The sequence below is a fragment of the Corvus cornix genome, chromosome 4, assembly GCF_000738735.6.
Source record: "Corvus cornix cornix isolate S_Up_H32 chromosome 4, ASM73873v5, whole genome shotgun sequence".
Taxonomy (NCBI): Eukaryota; Metazoa; Chordata; class Aves; order Passeriformes; family Corvidae; genus Corvus; species Corvus cornix.
This window is the reverse complement of record NC_046334.1, coordinates 31,919,854-31,935,044: the sequence shown is the minus strand read 5'-3', so window position 1 is coordinate 31,935,044 and position 15,191 is coordinate 31,919,854. Positions and strand designations below refer to the sequence as shown.

Here is a 15,191-nt window from a genome sequence, read left to right as displayed (position 1 = left end):
CAAGTAAATTCTAAGTATTTGATCCTTTAAAAGACTATTAGGAAAACATACATTATCAAGAGATCACTTGTATCTTTTTCATTCCAGCAAAAAGGACTATCATTTTTGTGAGCTGGGGAAATATTTTTACCATCCTGCATAGTTCATATTAAAAAAGTGAGGTGGCAGCTTCACTATTGACTTCAGGAACAAGGTAAATACCTACTTTAGCCCTCCTTTCCTCAAATTATTTCTAGGAAGCATTATGCATGAACATTGGACCCCTACTTGTGATTTCAAAATGCATTTAAGCCTTCTGTATTTTGAAGCAGTAACACATTCATTTCATATTTTAAAGAATACAAAATAGATAACCAATATCATCATCAGTACTCAGAACGCTTCAATTTTTTTCCAAAATGTTTCAAAGCCAGCTACAATTAAAAAGTGTAAACCATACAAGGCAGCAGCTCATCTTCTGCAGCCTTAAAGTGGCTTTTATTGACTCCATCTGGCTCGAAATTAAAGAAGTGCTGAATAATAATAAAACCCAATCTTTTTAGTTTCAGACCCCTACCACACTATTAAGTGGGTTTCTTTCTTTTAAATACGCAGGGAGGGTTTATGTAATATCTCCCCTTACAGTTTTGATTACAAATGGCTTGATTGTGGTAAGTTTGATTTGCCTGTATTACCTTCTTAAAAATATGTTAGCTGCTGTTACAGTCTTAAAATGCTAAGCCTGCCTGTGCAGAGCTTAATCACTATCTCCACCTCTCCCCGTGCCTTCCAGAGGCAGAAAGTGACAGTTCTGCCTAACTCCAGCCCTGGACTCTGCACCTGAAAGTTGAATTGCAACTTTTTGTATTTTGCTGCTCTCCAACAGTGTTCGTAGTACATACGAACTAGAACCAGGCCAAAGAGCTACACCGAGGTCCTGCCGCAGCAACAGAACTGTGCAGTGAGTTTAACACCACCGTGCGTGAACGAGGCATGCTAAACTAAATGCATTTTGTACACCCCACAAATCATCTCTCCTGAGGCCCAGCACTCCATCCCATATGTTTGCACTTAAGTAAGGTGCCCCTCTCAAGCTGGAAGTAGACTATCTTGTCCTTCATTCCAAACATGCAGCTCAGCAGGTTGCTTAAGCACAAGCAGAGCTGATCCTGAATGTGGCTGAGTGCTTCATGTCCGTGGGGCTTGGACCCCCGGCCGCCCCCGCCACGGGCACGTGGAGCGCCTCACTCTGCCGTGCTGTTATGGCAGACATCACTGGGTGGCACTGTTAGACAGTGTTTGTGTCCCTGTCAAGGTAAGGAATATCCTCTCTCCCCACCTTGTCAATTTTCAGCAGCTGGTAGTGCAGCTGTGCAGGTTTTCCAAGGATGCTGTTGCAAACGGCAGCAGCAGGAGCAGCATTGCTCTCCGACATTCCTTTTCCCATTACGCACTTGGGAAAAAACAGCATTTGCTCATCAAGGAAATGAAACCTGGTGATTTGAAAAAATTCTAGAAAGCAGTTTTGCTTTTTTCCACCTTCAATAATCTAGGTGTACAGTGTTATATTTACAAGTCCTCAAATAGAAAACAATTGTACTAAAGCTCCAACATTATTCCCTGTGACTAATTGTCAAAGTCAAGTGTCTCAACAATCTCAGAAGCTGATCTCTGAAGGGTTATGTCCAGTAGTACTGTTAGAGATGCTCCCAGTCTTACTCTGTCTTCACTCAAAAGTTCAATTTTGCCCAGTCACAGGAAACAACAAGTATTTTTCATTGCTCTGCTCTGTAAGATGCTGTCACAGGTTGTCCAGAAAAGCTGTGAACGCCCCATTCCTGGCAGTGTTCAAGGCCAGGATGGGGTTTTGAGCAACCTGGTCTAGTGGAAGGTATCCCTGCCCATGGCACAAGGGTTGGAACTACATGATCTTTAAAGTCCCTGTCAACTTAAACCATCTCATGATTCTATGATAATTCTTAAATAGAGAACTTAGTTGCAATTAGAACACTTTTTAGAATTATTTATTAGAATAATATTCTTTACAAGTTAGCTTATTTTCAGCAATATGCTCAGAACTGCAGTAAGATACTTACTGAAAGGTGGTAAGACTACTCCTGATGGTCCAAAATGCATGGGCTAACAATTATCAGAATTTCTAAGCATGATTTTCAACTGCCAGCACAAATTGAAAGGTTGATGTAATACTACAGGATACACAAAATTAGGAGCCAGTGCCTTGATAATGACTACAGGGTTTCAAATTACAACTATTTGGCTAAAAGTAGGCTTGACTCACAAACACACCAAAAAAAATTTCAACTCTACAAATATGTCTGAGGGTCAGAAGTTAACTACAGTATTTCAGATTGCAGATGATATGTTAATAATAATAGCAAAAAGCTTACTTAGTACTATTAACTGCATTCACTTTATACAATTTCATAATCAAAACCAACAGCTCTGCAGAACAAACACCTCTTCCTTTTCAAAGGAATAGGATGGGAAGGAGGTTGAAAAAATTATGTAAAGATGTAACACTTTGACAGCTTACAGGTTTTCAATGCTGCACCATGTACAAGGAATTCAGAGAAGCCAAACACTGAATTCAGAGCTGCAGAGGCCTCTTTATGTAATGTCACTGTGAAGTGGGATATTAGAGATGTGAATGGTTAAGTGTCATTTGAGGATTCCACCACAGCTCCCACAAATACATACACTGGATATTACACGTGGTATTCAACTTCCATGGACAAAAATGGCAGCTTCTGGGTGACTTCCACAACATCAGAACCTGACGTCCTGGTACAACATACAGAGGTTTGTTTTAAATTAACAGAAAACTATGAACTTTCACAGTAAAACTGATACGGCAATGAAAAAACAACCTTAATTCTAAAGGTAAAATTACCTTAAAAATCAGATTAAAACAGATTCTAACTTCACTCAAAGAAACCAAAAACAACCAACCAAAAAACAAAACACACCAAAAAAGCCAAACCAAAACAAAAAACCTCAATCTCCCATACCATTACTTCAATAAGTGGAAACTTTAAGTCCTCCTATGTATTAATCTCCAAACTACTTGGTATCTACCCTTTGAACAGTCACAAATTAATACACTGTACCAGGACTGAATTCAGGAGTGCAGACCAGCAGCTTGCACCTCAACAGCAACATGAACTGCCTTACATGACGCAATGCCTCCATTAACAAAGCAGCTACAATGAAGAGCTGCCTTTAAAGCATGTTGAAAATACTTAGCCCTCTTGCTTTTCCTTTCCCAATTGACAAACGTTTGTCTTCTGCCTTACATTGTTGTCAAGTTGGTCAAACCCACAAAATCTTGACTTCACAAAATTGTCATCAAGGACAAAAGGACCACTAGCAGAAGTGTTTTAAAGAAACAAATATTTCAGATCTATTAGAATATATACATTAGGGTCTATTTTTAAAATAGATGCATAAGGAGACACCTGTGTTTTGTCAGAAAGCATTATTACCTAGTTTCCACACATTCTCAGGTCCCAGCAAGGGAATGCTGGCCCTCACACCAATAAAAGCTGTGCTTTGGGCAGTTACATTTGTCTCTTCTCTCTTTGATTCCTTACCTCTTCTTGAAGATCTAGGATAAAAGCCTAACCAAAAAAATTCTAAGAAGATGCACTGTACATGGCCCATTATTCCCTTTATTTTAAGGTTCATAAAAACATCAGTTTCCTCACAGAGCAAATGACTGGGCTGCACAGTGTAACTAATGGCCCTGGCTGAAGAAAGCACTTAGCTCCAAGCACACACTCACGGCCCAGTGAGATGAAGAGGAATTAATTGTTTTCCCTCCTCGGGATGGCTGCCAGAGTGCAAGGCATGCAATACATGTACAATTTCACTTGACTCAAAAGAGTGGCATACAAGTAGCAATAAATGAAACCCCTACTGATGTGCTTACTTGGTCCTTCTCCCTCCTTCCCACTGCAATTCTGAAAACAAGTAAATTAGAATCCCAGAGTGATAGAGCTCTGCTAACATTTATGGGAATTAATACATTCATTGAAGTAATTAGCAAGTTAAGAGACAAGAGTTAATCATGACTGGAAGTAAAAGAGCCTGAATACAGACTTCACCTTACACAAGTAAATCTTATTTTGAAAGAGTTTAAAAAGGGATGAAGCAAAGTGAGGCTTTTTTATTCTGACATTAAAAAAAAAAATTTAAGGATATGCAAATCACTGTGTTAAGTGGTATAATCTACACAGCATTTTCTACCAACTCTCAGCCAGCAGACACCTTCCTTTTGCACAAGCTTAAACCACACAGGCATTTTGTGAACTGTGTCCCTTTTATCTCTCCTCTCTTGGGTACAGGCTTTTATTAAAAGCACTGAACTGTTGCCAGCGTGCTGGTTTAAACACCGCCACTAATTACACTGGAGACAGATGATTTCTTGTAGGGCAGGCGGCCAGGGCAGGGTCCCCACGGGCCGGCTGCACGTCCCTGTCCCTGTTGGGCACCAGGGCTGGCCACTGCTTCTGCACACGGCTGGACTAAGTAGGTCAGCTGCCACCTGCAACCGGGTTCAAGCTTCTCACACAACAGTGCATTATCAGTCCTATCTCAGGATCAGTTTTCGACAGCTGAGACTGAAATACTTTTGCCTTTAGAAAACCCCTGTGTATTTTTCAGCCAAGAAATCCGCTTTCTTTCCCCCTTGGTTTTGGGAAGGACAGGAGCTGGAGGAGCCCTCCAGCTGCAGTGCTGACCACCTCTCCCCCTACCCACCTTTAGCCATCTGCTTTGCACAACAATCAAGATACAAGAATATATCATTTCAAAGCAAACAAAAATTAACATACCCAGTATTTTCAAGTTTGAAAACACATCCTAAAAACAAACATTTTTTTTTTCCTCTAGATCACTTTGTGCCTCAAAACAGAACCAAACTGGGGAGGGAAGTCATACTTGCTGTTTCAAGTAACTGCCTAAATACTTCTCCATTTGATACATATCTATATCCTTCTGATCCTGCCTGCAACAGTATTATAACATCAATCATAACAATGAATAGTTTGTTTTTCAAAAAGCACCTCTCCCAAACTACTTTTTTCTCACCTGCATTTCTGAAATGCACAGGTCACTCTAGGTATATTGTTTTAAAAAAAACCTTGTTTTCTCTGTGTTTTAGCTACAGCTTTATCCCTAACCTGATTTATCCTAACCAATATCTCTAGAGCAAGCACTACCCTAAACCTGAGATTGTTGGACCACTGTGGGACAACAAAGAGGAAGGTGGGTTAGAATTCAAATATTCTGGCACTCAGGCAAGTGAATCGAGGATACAGTTGGTCAAGTTCAGTAACTCACCAGCTGCTGATCCAGCTCTGCCATGCTGGAAATCAAAAATCATTCTGGGATGCTGAGTGCTGCTTTTGCTGAGTGGTCACTGTCTCACTGCTCAGCTCTGCTACCTGGGCTCAGGGTTACAACAAAGGCAAAAGCAAACATCAAATGCAGAAATCTGTACCGTATGCTGTTTAGGGGCATAGAATCATTCTTTGAAAAAATAAAATGTCCATGGATTCGTCCACTCCAAATCCTTATCTGCAAAACAGGACAAGGCAGCTTATCATTCTGCCTCAGGTACTTGTACTTTCCCTGAAAATGAGGTCCATACATATCTCTTGTCAAAAAAAATATTACATACCATGAATAGGAAAAAAATGTTGATTTCCCTCCCCCCCTCCCCCCCCCGAAATCCTCTTCCTTCCTCATATAAAAGAAATACAGGGGCAAACAGCTACATATGGGCTTCATATACACTCACTTCCCCTGATGATACTATCTAATTATTGGATATGCAAAAGGAGAGATGCTGAGTATACAAGAGGACCAAGACACAATAAAACACATATCCCCCCCTTAGCCACACTTGCCACTGAAGGCACATTTATTGTCAGAATGAAACTTCCCAAGTGCCATCCACTTGGAAAACAAGGTAATTAAAGTATCTTCTCTCTTCCGTTTGCTTCAAAAAGCTTTTAAGTTCCACTTGAAAAGAAATACAAAAGAGTCTTTAGAACAGAAAAGAGTGGGTGGACAGTTTAAAAATTCAAGACCAAGCCTACAACAAGAGTTTTAAGACACTTTCTTCAGGCAGTAAGAAGTAGGTAAGATACCACACCTTTGCATGTATTCTCTATAAAAGGCATTTTACAAGCTCTCTCATCTCATCTGTAGTAAAGGGGTTTTCCCTTCTTGCCATGCCAGCAGGAGACTGCTGTGCAGACGAGATGATGTCACCTCCTGGAATCCCCCTCAAGCCCCGCCAGCTCAGTCCTCCCAGTAACAGATACTGGCTATAAATAGTTATCTGGGGAAAACAAGGTTAGCTAGGGAATTGTGAGGAAAACAAGAAATGAGGAAGACCTAAAAATAAACAAGAACAAAAAAATCCACATTTTAAAAGATACTGCTCTTCACCTCTGAACATCTATAGTTAAAATTCTTACGAAAAGAAGAGAAACTTTGGGGGAACACCTTTGCCATGCAAGAACCACAAAACCCATTATCTAAATTTGCCACTGTTCCTAAAATAATCCCAGAAATGAAGGAATATGAACGTACACAAGGTTATATTCACATAAATGTACTTCTGTTATACAAATCTGCTATTCAGAACAATCTCTGACTAAGAGGGATATTGCATACATCACTCCATGCTTCACAAACTCGAAACACAAAGCTGTAGACTGAAAAGCCTCATTCAGGCGAGTGCTGTACTGTTTTCCCAGCATGGTATGCATTTCAAACACTAGCTCTGCATGTCTTAAAAGAGTATTTTTAAAGTTCTCTAGAATTGTAAACATGGGAAAATTTCTCTCAAAATATGAAAAGTTTTAGTAATTCAGAAAGCCTAGAAGACATGCTGCAGAGAACTACATAGAATTACAGGTTTAAAAGCCCTCCTATGCAACTGCTGTGGTGACTGCAAATTGTTGTTAAATACATGATATTCAAAGAGGGACTGAAAGTAAACATCACTCACAAAGAATTTCAGCAAACTTCTACCAAGCAGTGCCTCATATTTATAAGACTCTTAGGACGTACAAAGATATACCTTGGAAACGCAGTGTCTCAAGCTTTAAGTTTAAATCAGTATATTAAGGCATGTGACATTTAAGTTGTATATTTACATCCTGTGAAAGTAGCAGGCACTGCTGGTACATACAAGCCTACCAGATCATAAGTAACACATGTGTTTCACCTAAGGTGAGAAGTGCTCAGAGTGGTTTAGGGGGATTTTCACAAGTGCTGGTGCGCAGAAACCCAGGCAGAGCTCTGCCTAGGCTGGCAAGAGAAAAGTAGTCTCATTTTAGTGCAACAAGCCTGTGTCAGATACATATAAAATATTTTTGAAGCCTGAATTTACAACACTGAAAATTATTACTTCAGGTTTTCAGGGAAGTCAAGTCCATCTCTGACACCATTTGATATTACACATGCCAAATCCCGTGATTAAATACCTGCTGCCCCTTGTGAGAGCAGAAAGTGTCATAAAGAAGTAAGAGAATAGACTCCATAAACCAACTGTCTTAGCACAGAAATGGCAAAACAAGCCAAATGAATTAATGAGTTAGCTTAAGAGCACAGTGTCAGGGTAGTAAAAATATCCTCTTCAGTGCTGTACTGACTAAAGGAAACAGCTGTCTAAATATTTGAGTTTTTCTGAAAAAACATTACTATACTATGGCAAACAGTGAAGCTAATACTTTCACACAGTGAAGAAAAAAGAAGTGACCAGAAGCAAAGGGAACCCTCACAGTGATGTTAGCTAATTAACAAAGCTATTTTCACTGGAGAAAAACTGCATGAGAAACTTCTGTAGGTATTCTGTCAGGGAAGGAAATGAAATGAAAACAGACTAGGCTAATGCAAGCTGCTAAATGAAGGCGTCAGTTCAAGTGAAACCAGCCTCACTGCTGAAAGTGCACTGAAAAAGCTCATGAGAAGAGGACTGCCATTTTATCATTTAATCTGCATCTCAAGACTGCCACAAAACAGATCTAAGCCTACCTGGGAAAATCTTTACATTACTAATTTTACTCTGAGCAATAAAATGGAATTTCAGTGAGATCCTGGAACACACTGAAGAGGCAACTATATCAAGTGTTGTATCTCAGATCTGGAGCTGAGATACAGAGACCCCCCCCCCCCCCCCCCCCCAATAAAGAGAAAAACGTAGGGATTAAGACTAGTCTTCATTTCGTGCCAGAAGTCACGCAGTCTGAATACTCCCAGGTGCAGCTGCCAAAGGAACAAGGTTTTCCAAATTAAATGCTCCCTTCTCCACAAGAAGCACCTGAGTAAGGAATTAACAGCAGCAGCATGGGAATTACACTATCCTAAAATAAAATAGTCATCTCCTGTAAAGTATCCAGAACATGTCCCTTCCATACCTGACATTTTAATTTGACTTCCCTGAGAATGAAATACCAAATGGCCTCAATGTTGAAAGTCAATGTTTTGGGTTTGTACGTTTTCATTTGACCAAAACAGAATAATAGAGGTAGGAATTTCATGTTTGTAGCACTTAAGACAATCACTTACAAAGTGACAAACTTACAAAAATATTAGAGTTTTAAAATTTTAGCCCCTGCAAATTACATAATCAGAGTATAATAACTGAATATAAACATCATTTCACTTTTATGCACTTCCCTCCCTCTCAAGAATAAATTAATTTCACAGAAGGCTCAGATTAATCTTCCCTTCTCAATTTACCAAAATAAGCATTCTTCTCATTTGCAATAGCAGCTAAATTGAAAGCAACTTCACTGAGCTCAAAAGCCAATCTCCAGCATGCCTCAAACTAGAAGCTCCATACCTTCTGTAAGAACTATTAATTTCCTTTTCCCCAAAAAATGTCTCATTCCTCCATTTGTGTGCAAGTGTCAATATATCCAATTCAAATCACCATATTTAAAAAGCAAAAGTCTCATTAGGATCTGTAGGATCTCTTACTCATCAGTGCAAGCAGCCCCTATTACAGGTCACATTGAACAGCAAGTAAATCACTTCTCCAAGTCCAGTGCTCTGTGCAGTTGGATAGATCAGGACAGGAAAAGAAAAAACATTTTGACTCTAGCTACAACATAACAATTCTCCAAACACAGTAGTTAACATAGCCAGGCTGGCTCAAAATGAGTAGTCCTGCCAAATCCAGGGCAGAGGAAAGACTGCTTTTCCCTGTACCACAGGGCTGGGGAACATGCCCGAGACTCAGGTAGGTCACTGCTGCAGAGACTCCCAGGCCACTTCTCAGTGCATTAGCTCAGGTACAAGAACCAATTTAGCTCTTGTAGCACAGAGCCTCCTGTAGGCAAATATACCCAGCTGAGCAGCTCACCCTGTGTTGACTCAGAGGCATACTCTACAGCCTGCTTTGTTATTTTACCTGCTTCTGAGCTGGCTAGTGACAGCCCCTGGCAATCATCTGAGCCTGTTCTTCCCAGCTTGAGAGGTGTAACTCACCCTTGGAACGCTGCAGAGGACAAGTGAGGCACGAAGAACCTTCCCACTCCAAGAACCACATACTATAATAAGACAGGAATTTTCAATAGTAAAAATTAGATATGGACTAGAAAAAGCTGAGAAACCCTGACTAATACCAGCCCCTGCACACTCTGCCATCTTTAGACCATCTCCACCACAGACAGTGCAATTTCTATGCAGAAGCATTGCAGGCAGCTACATGAACAGAAGCAGATACCCCTGGCGACATCAGTGTAGCTCTAAGGCTGAGCTGACAGGCTCTCAACAGGGTTAGCTTGCTGCTCCACTGCTTTCAGAGTCCAGCTATGACCTCCATTTCCATGCTGTACACCATGGCTAGGGGCCGACGGGGTTCCTACTTAGGCCAGCTTTTATTTGTGCATCTTTACAATGGTATCGATGTTTTATCTATCTCTTGTAAGTCTCTGAAGTATTTTTTTCAGACTGTGAATTGGAAAATTTCAATCTTCTGCAAGCTAAAGCTCCACCAAAGCAAATTAAAATAATTTATTTTATCTTCAGGAGAAACGAATACAGAATAGTTCATCTGTATCTTTCTTATACCATCTTTTTGTATCATTGACGATTTAGACATTTTCAAACCCTTTTCATTTCTAGGCTAAAAAACCTCAAAGCATATTCACATATTCCCTAAAGACTGAGCTTCTCAAACCTTGTGTCCAAGCCTTGCTGGTGCCATTGAGACCCTGCCCCTTTATCTACCACATCCTCCTTTAATAATAAGTCTAAACCAGAGGCTAAAAGCACACTGCCAAGTACAGAGGAATAATTATCTCCTCTGCCATTTATCTGACGTGTTTCACCACTTATACAGCCCTAATGAAATCTCAGTGTCATGCACAACCCCCCTGACAAGCTCAGTTTGCAAAGCCACTGTGATTGCTGGGTCCTTCCTGGCCCGCATGCTGCCTAGCCCATTTATATCTGTGCATTTGATTTCTCCTAAGCATAACACTTTACAGTTGTCTTTATTAAATTTCACCTCATTGATTTCAAACCATTTTTCCAATTCATCATATGAAATTCTAAATCTGTCCTCCTAACTGTTTATAATCCCTTCCCGCTTCATCTTCCAAAAATACTCAAATTATCCTCTTTGACAGCAATAAATGGATGATGAGTACTGAGAATATCGACTAGTAAACAACTTAAGCCACCCTCCTCCAGGAATTAACTTAATAGTCTGAGACCAAACAACCAAGCCTAGCTCAACATTTCAGACTAATTTCTCAGTGGACTGAAGCACTGCCTGTCATCATCCAGGCATTCAAAAGAAATAATTTCTCTGGCTTCTGCTTTAACCAAACTAATGTCATCTCATTTCTGTGAATGCTTCTTTTCCTCTCAGAGTTTGTTGATAGGGTTTTAAATGCTAACGTTTATTTTGGTGGTCAGAGTTTGAACAGGTCCTGTTTTTACAATCATATACCTACTTACTGTCCTAAAGAACACTGTCATTGCCAAAAGAATGTAACTAAGCAGGAGCCAAAAAAATAACTCGAAGAAGTAGTCATTATTTAAGGAATGAATCTAGCTACATGAGCTGGAGACCCCTTGCCAAGTTTTCAGATGTAAGGCAACACTCCCGAAACCATGTGCTCCCCCAAGTGGGGGAAAAAACAAAACAAAAACCACCCACTCTCTCCAAGCACATAAAAAACACAGGTAATAAAAGTATACTAAATGATCCATGTGCTGTAAATAAAGCAGAAACACACCTATGTAGATTAGAAGACTATTCACTTGGCTGAGGAACTATTTCATGATTGCAAAGATATACAAAAAAACCCACTTACTGTTGAAGTCACAAAAGAACAACTACTCTTCAGCCAGAAAACTATGCAAGCTTCAGCTCTGTCAACAGAGATGGAAATAATTTTATTTAATTAAAGACACCTACATCTTCAATTTAAATCACAGAACCTTGGAAGAAAATCCATATAAACAAACTACAGTTTAATCTATCAAAATTCTGTAGCATCAGCAGGCTACTGTAACATTATACAGATCGCTTCAGCAGGAGAAGTGCCAGGCTTTTCAGGAGCTATGCTTATCTTCTTGTTGCTCTGTTTGGCACACAAATGCTCAGCTCTTCCTTCCAATGCCCATTACTGGCACCATTTCTTAACTCTACAACCCCTTAGATTTGCTTCTAGGTTTAAAACAAGATGATGAATAATATCCCTTCCCATAGCTCAAAACCTGCTCTGTGAATTCCCTCACATCCTGAATTTTATACATGGGACACGCTCGAGCACCTCTTCTTGAGCCATGAGAGCTTGTAAGGAGCCCAGCTGCAGGTGCCCAGCTGTGGGTGCCTTCCGCAGCCCACCCAGCATCCAGCAGCTACAGCCAGGGCAAGGCTGCACGGCACCCAGGCACCCTGCCAGACACCATGCACAAGCTTCCTCTTGTTGCAAAATACAACAGAAGAGAGCCTGGCAGAGGGAAAAATACGCTAGCCATAATTTCTCATCCCAAGATGGAGTCACAGTGTAACTGAAACACATAAGTGGACCTGGGAAGCCACCTTGATCCCACCACTTTGCAGGAGTGCCGGCACAATTCATCTCCTCATTCTTCCACCTCACCACTAAACCTTCTCCATAGTTTTGGAGACTGCCCAAAGAAGTCTCCAAAACTGAAAACCTCAACTTACAAGTCACATCAGTGTTTTTAACAGCTTTTATACAGTACAGTAATTTTGTAGTTTGAAGAAAATCAAAAGCTTTGTATTCTTTTTCCTGTTTCATGCAAGACTGACCAAGGGAGAAGAGTAACGTATCTGTTAGATTCTAAAAGGAGGCATACATGTATAAACTAAATCCTGTTCCTCAGGGGAGCAATTAAACCCTTATTTATTCATACAAAAAGAGAAATGCACACTTCTCACACCTCAGTCATACATGTTTTTACTATAAATTAAATACCAAGGAGTAAAAGGATCCCATACTACTGACTAACTAAATTAAGGTCATCCATACTTCATTTCCTGTAAGTGAGGTAAAATAAAGCAGTATTTGATAAGTCACAATAAAATGTATCATAATGAAAGTAAGCCTTTTCATGAAAGCACTCAGGCGTTCTTCAAAATTCAGAACAAATAAGCACAGTCATACAAGCCGGCAAATTTGCTTCAAAAGGATGTTTCAGGTCATGTGAATCTTGCCACTGACAAGTTAAACACAAAATAATGATAAAACAGGAAACACATGAACAGTGGTCTTCCTTTTCAACAGTTTCTATTTCATATCACTATGCTTCTGTTTAACAGGGTTTGGAAGTCCACTTGCAAAAAAGATAAAACACCTAACAAAAGCATGCTGAGAGTTTAAATAAATTTTCTATTCTCAGTTTCTAGAAACTTCATTTTAATTGTTAACAAGTAGCCATCTCAGCAATCACAAAAATTCCAAGAGCACTGCTGCTTCTTGTCAACCACTAATTGCATTAATTATTCAGATTTTATTTCTTTTACTTTTAAGGTGAGAGACAACATTTATACAGACTGACCAGCAAGAGAGCCATCCGAAAAGACATGAAATCCCACTTTTCGGATCAAGCCAAGTTTTTCATTTGTTACATGCTTCATGCCAAGGCTCCCTCAGCTTAACAGAGAGCCTGGGCTTTACACCCCAGTTGCGAAACCCACATAGTAAAAATTTATCAAGGAGAAGGCTTTCACAAATTTGCAACTAATAATATCCAAGACTGCTCTGAGAGCATGTCAGCATCTGCATTAATCTGAAAGGTTTGACAGACTAAATGTTCAACAGGTCAGGTGATTGAAAACATCCTCAAGAGCAGCAAGAGGCTCCTGCTGTGCTGCCAGCAGAGCCATACACCACTGTCACTGTCCTGCTCATCCTCTTGGGGCAGAGAACCTTCAGCTTGACACCTCCTGGCATAAATACCCAAGGCAAAAGGCACCGACATTACTGGCACTGCTGCTGAGCCATATGCTACGCTGCATGGGAGCAACTCTCCCTCCCTTTTACTTCCACACCATAATTAAAGCCACACAGCCACAGCTCGAGAAGACATGAAGCTATGTACCAAGAAACACAGTGTACTTTCCAATCTGCAAATATCTCCACACTTAAAGGAAAAACGAGTGGGGAAATCTACTGAGGCATCATCCACACAACCCAGGTGTGGGAAATATTTCTGTCTTCTGACTTCAGGAGCACAAATACCAGAGCACACCTCAGTGTCCAGAGAAGGGTGGGAGATGCCTGGGAGCAGCTGGACAGTACTTGACAGCCACTGCACCATCCCTGGAGGAGGTTTCCACCCCACTGTCGGAGTGGCAGGAAGCACAGGGATGCAGAGGAAGGTGGTCACTATCCCATACCTGCTATGCATCCTCCAGCCTTTCAAAAATTTTGCACTTTTCATGCTACTTTGGAAGGTTACAATATGTTGTACATATAGCTGATGTTACATTAGCCTGGGATAAATGTATTTGTTTCTGTTTTGCTGTTAGCACAACCCAATGGATCTTTAAACAATTCAGTACAGAAATAAGGAATAAGGCCTTTTATCCATCAGATTCATGTCTTCCAAGCATTCATACAATGTCAGAAAAAACAGCTAATACACTACCCACAGGAAAACTGGCAGACTTTAAAATATTACGTGAAATACATTCATACTGCACCTGTAGACATTCAAGTACTGTCATCATTTTTTATGAACTTTAAAGGAGAGAGTCAGTGACTAAAATCATAGAATCATAGAATATGCTGAGTTGGAAAGGACCCATCAGGATCACTGAGTCCAATTCCTGGCTCTGCACAGAACATCCTGAGGATCACACACCATGTGACTGAGAGCATTGTCCAAACACTCCATGAACTCAGACAGCTTGCTGCAGTGACTGCTTCCCTGGAGAGCCTGTTCCAGTGCCTAACAACCCTCTGGGTGAAAAGTCTTTTCCTGGTACCCAACCTAAACGTTCCCTTGGGTCCTGTCACTGGTCCTGAGAGTGAAGAGATCGGTACCTGCCTCTCTGCTTCCCCTTGTGAGAATGTTGTAGACTGCAATGAGGTCTCCCCTCAGTCTCCTCTTCTCCAGGCTGAACAAAACCAAGTGACCTTAGCTGCTCCTCACAAGGTTTCCCCTCCAGACCTTCACCAGCCTCGTTACCATTCTTTGGAGGCTCTTCTTATATTGTGAGTGCTCAAAACTGCCCTCAGGACTCAAGGTAAGGCCACCCTAGTGCAGAGCAGAGTGGGACAATCCCCTCCTTGGCATGGCTGGCAATGCTGTGCCTGAGACACTCCAGGACATGGGTGGCCCTCCTGGCTGGCAGAGTACTGCTGACTCATATACAGAGACGATGAGAAGTCTTCCCAGCATTGTAATTCCAGTAGAAAACAGTGCTGGTCTTTCATGATTAGCTAAATAGTTTCATTTTTTGGTTCTTCTGCCTTGGAGTTCCCTTGCTATATTTCCAACATTTGAATGACATGTAGACTCTATATTTTTTTAAAAATGACGATCCTAATAAGGCACAAATCATCGTGCCAAATGTAACTTCTGTTCAGCCTGGATTATTTGGTCCCAAAAATGAGAGATGGATGCAAAAAAAGCTCAACCTGGAAGCCCAGGTCTATGAGCTTCCACTCTCTAACCCCTAA

General features: G+C 40.7%; 1 protein-coding gene across 4 annotated transcripts in view; it reads right to left on the bottom strand.

Annotated features, from left to right (window-relative positions):
• Nucleotides 1-15,191, bottom strand: part of PPP3CA (protein phosphatase 3 catalytic subunit alpha) — a 176,859-nt gene that overhangs the window by 137,850 nt on the left and 23,818 nt on the right. The window contains exon 1 of one of the 4 annotated variants that reach the window (XM_039550612.1): nt 11,346-11,362. The exons of the other annotated variants lie outside the window; for them this stretch is intronic. The gene's annotated coding sequence lies outside the window, so the exon portion shown is untranslated. Of the gene's footprint in view, nt 1-11,345; nt 11,363-15,191 lie in introns of those variants that run through there. 4 annotated transcript variants of the gene reach the window in all.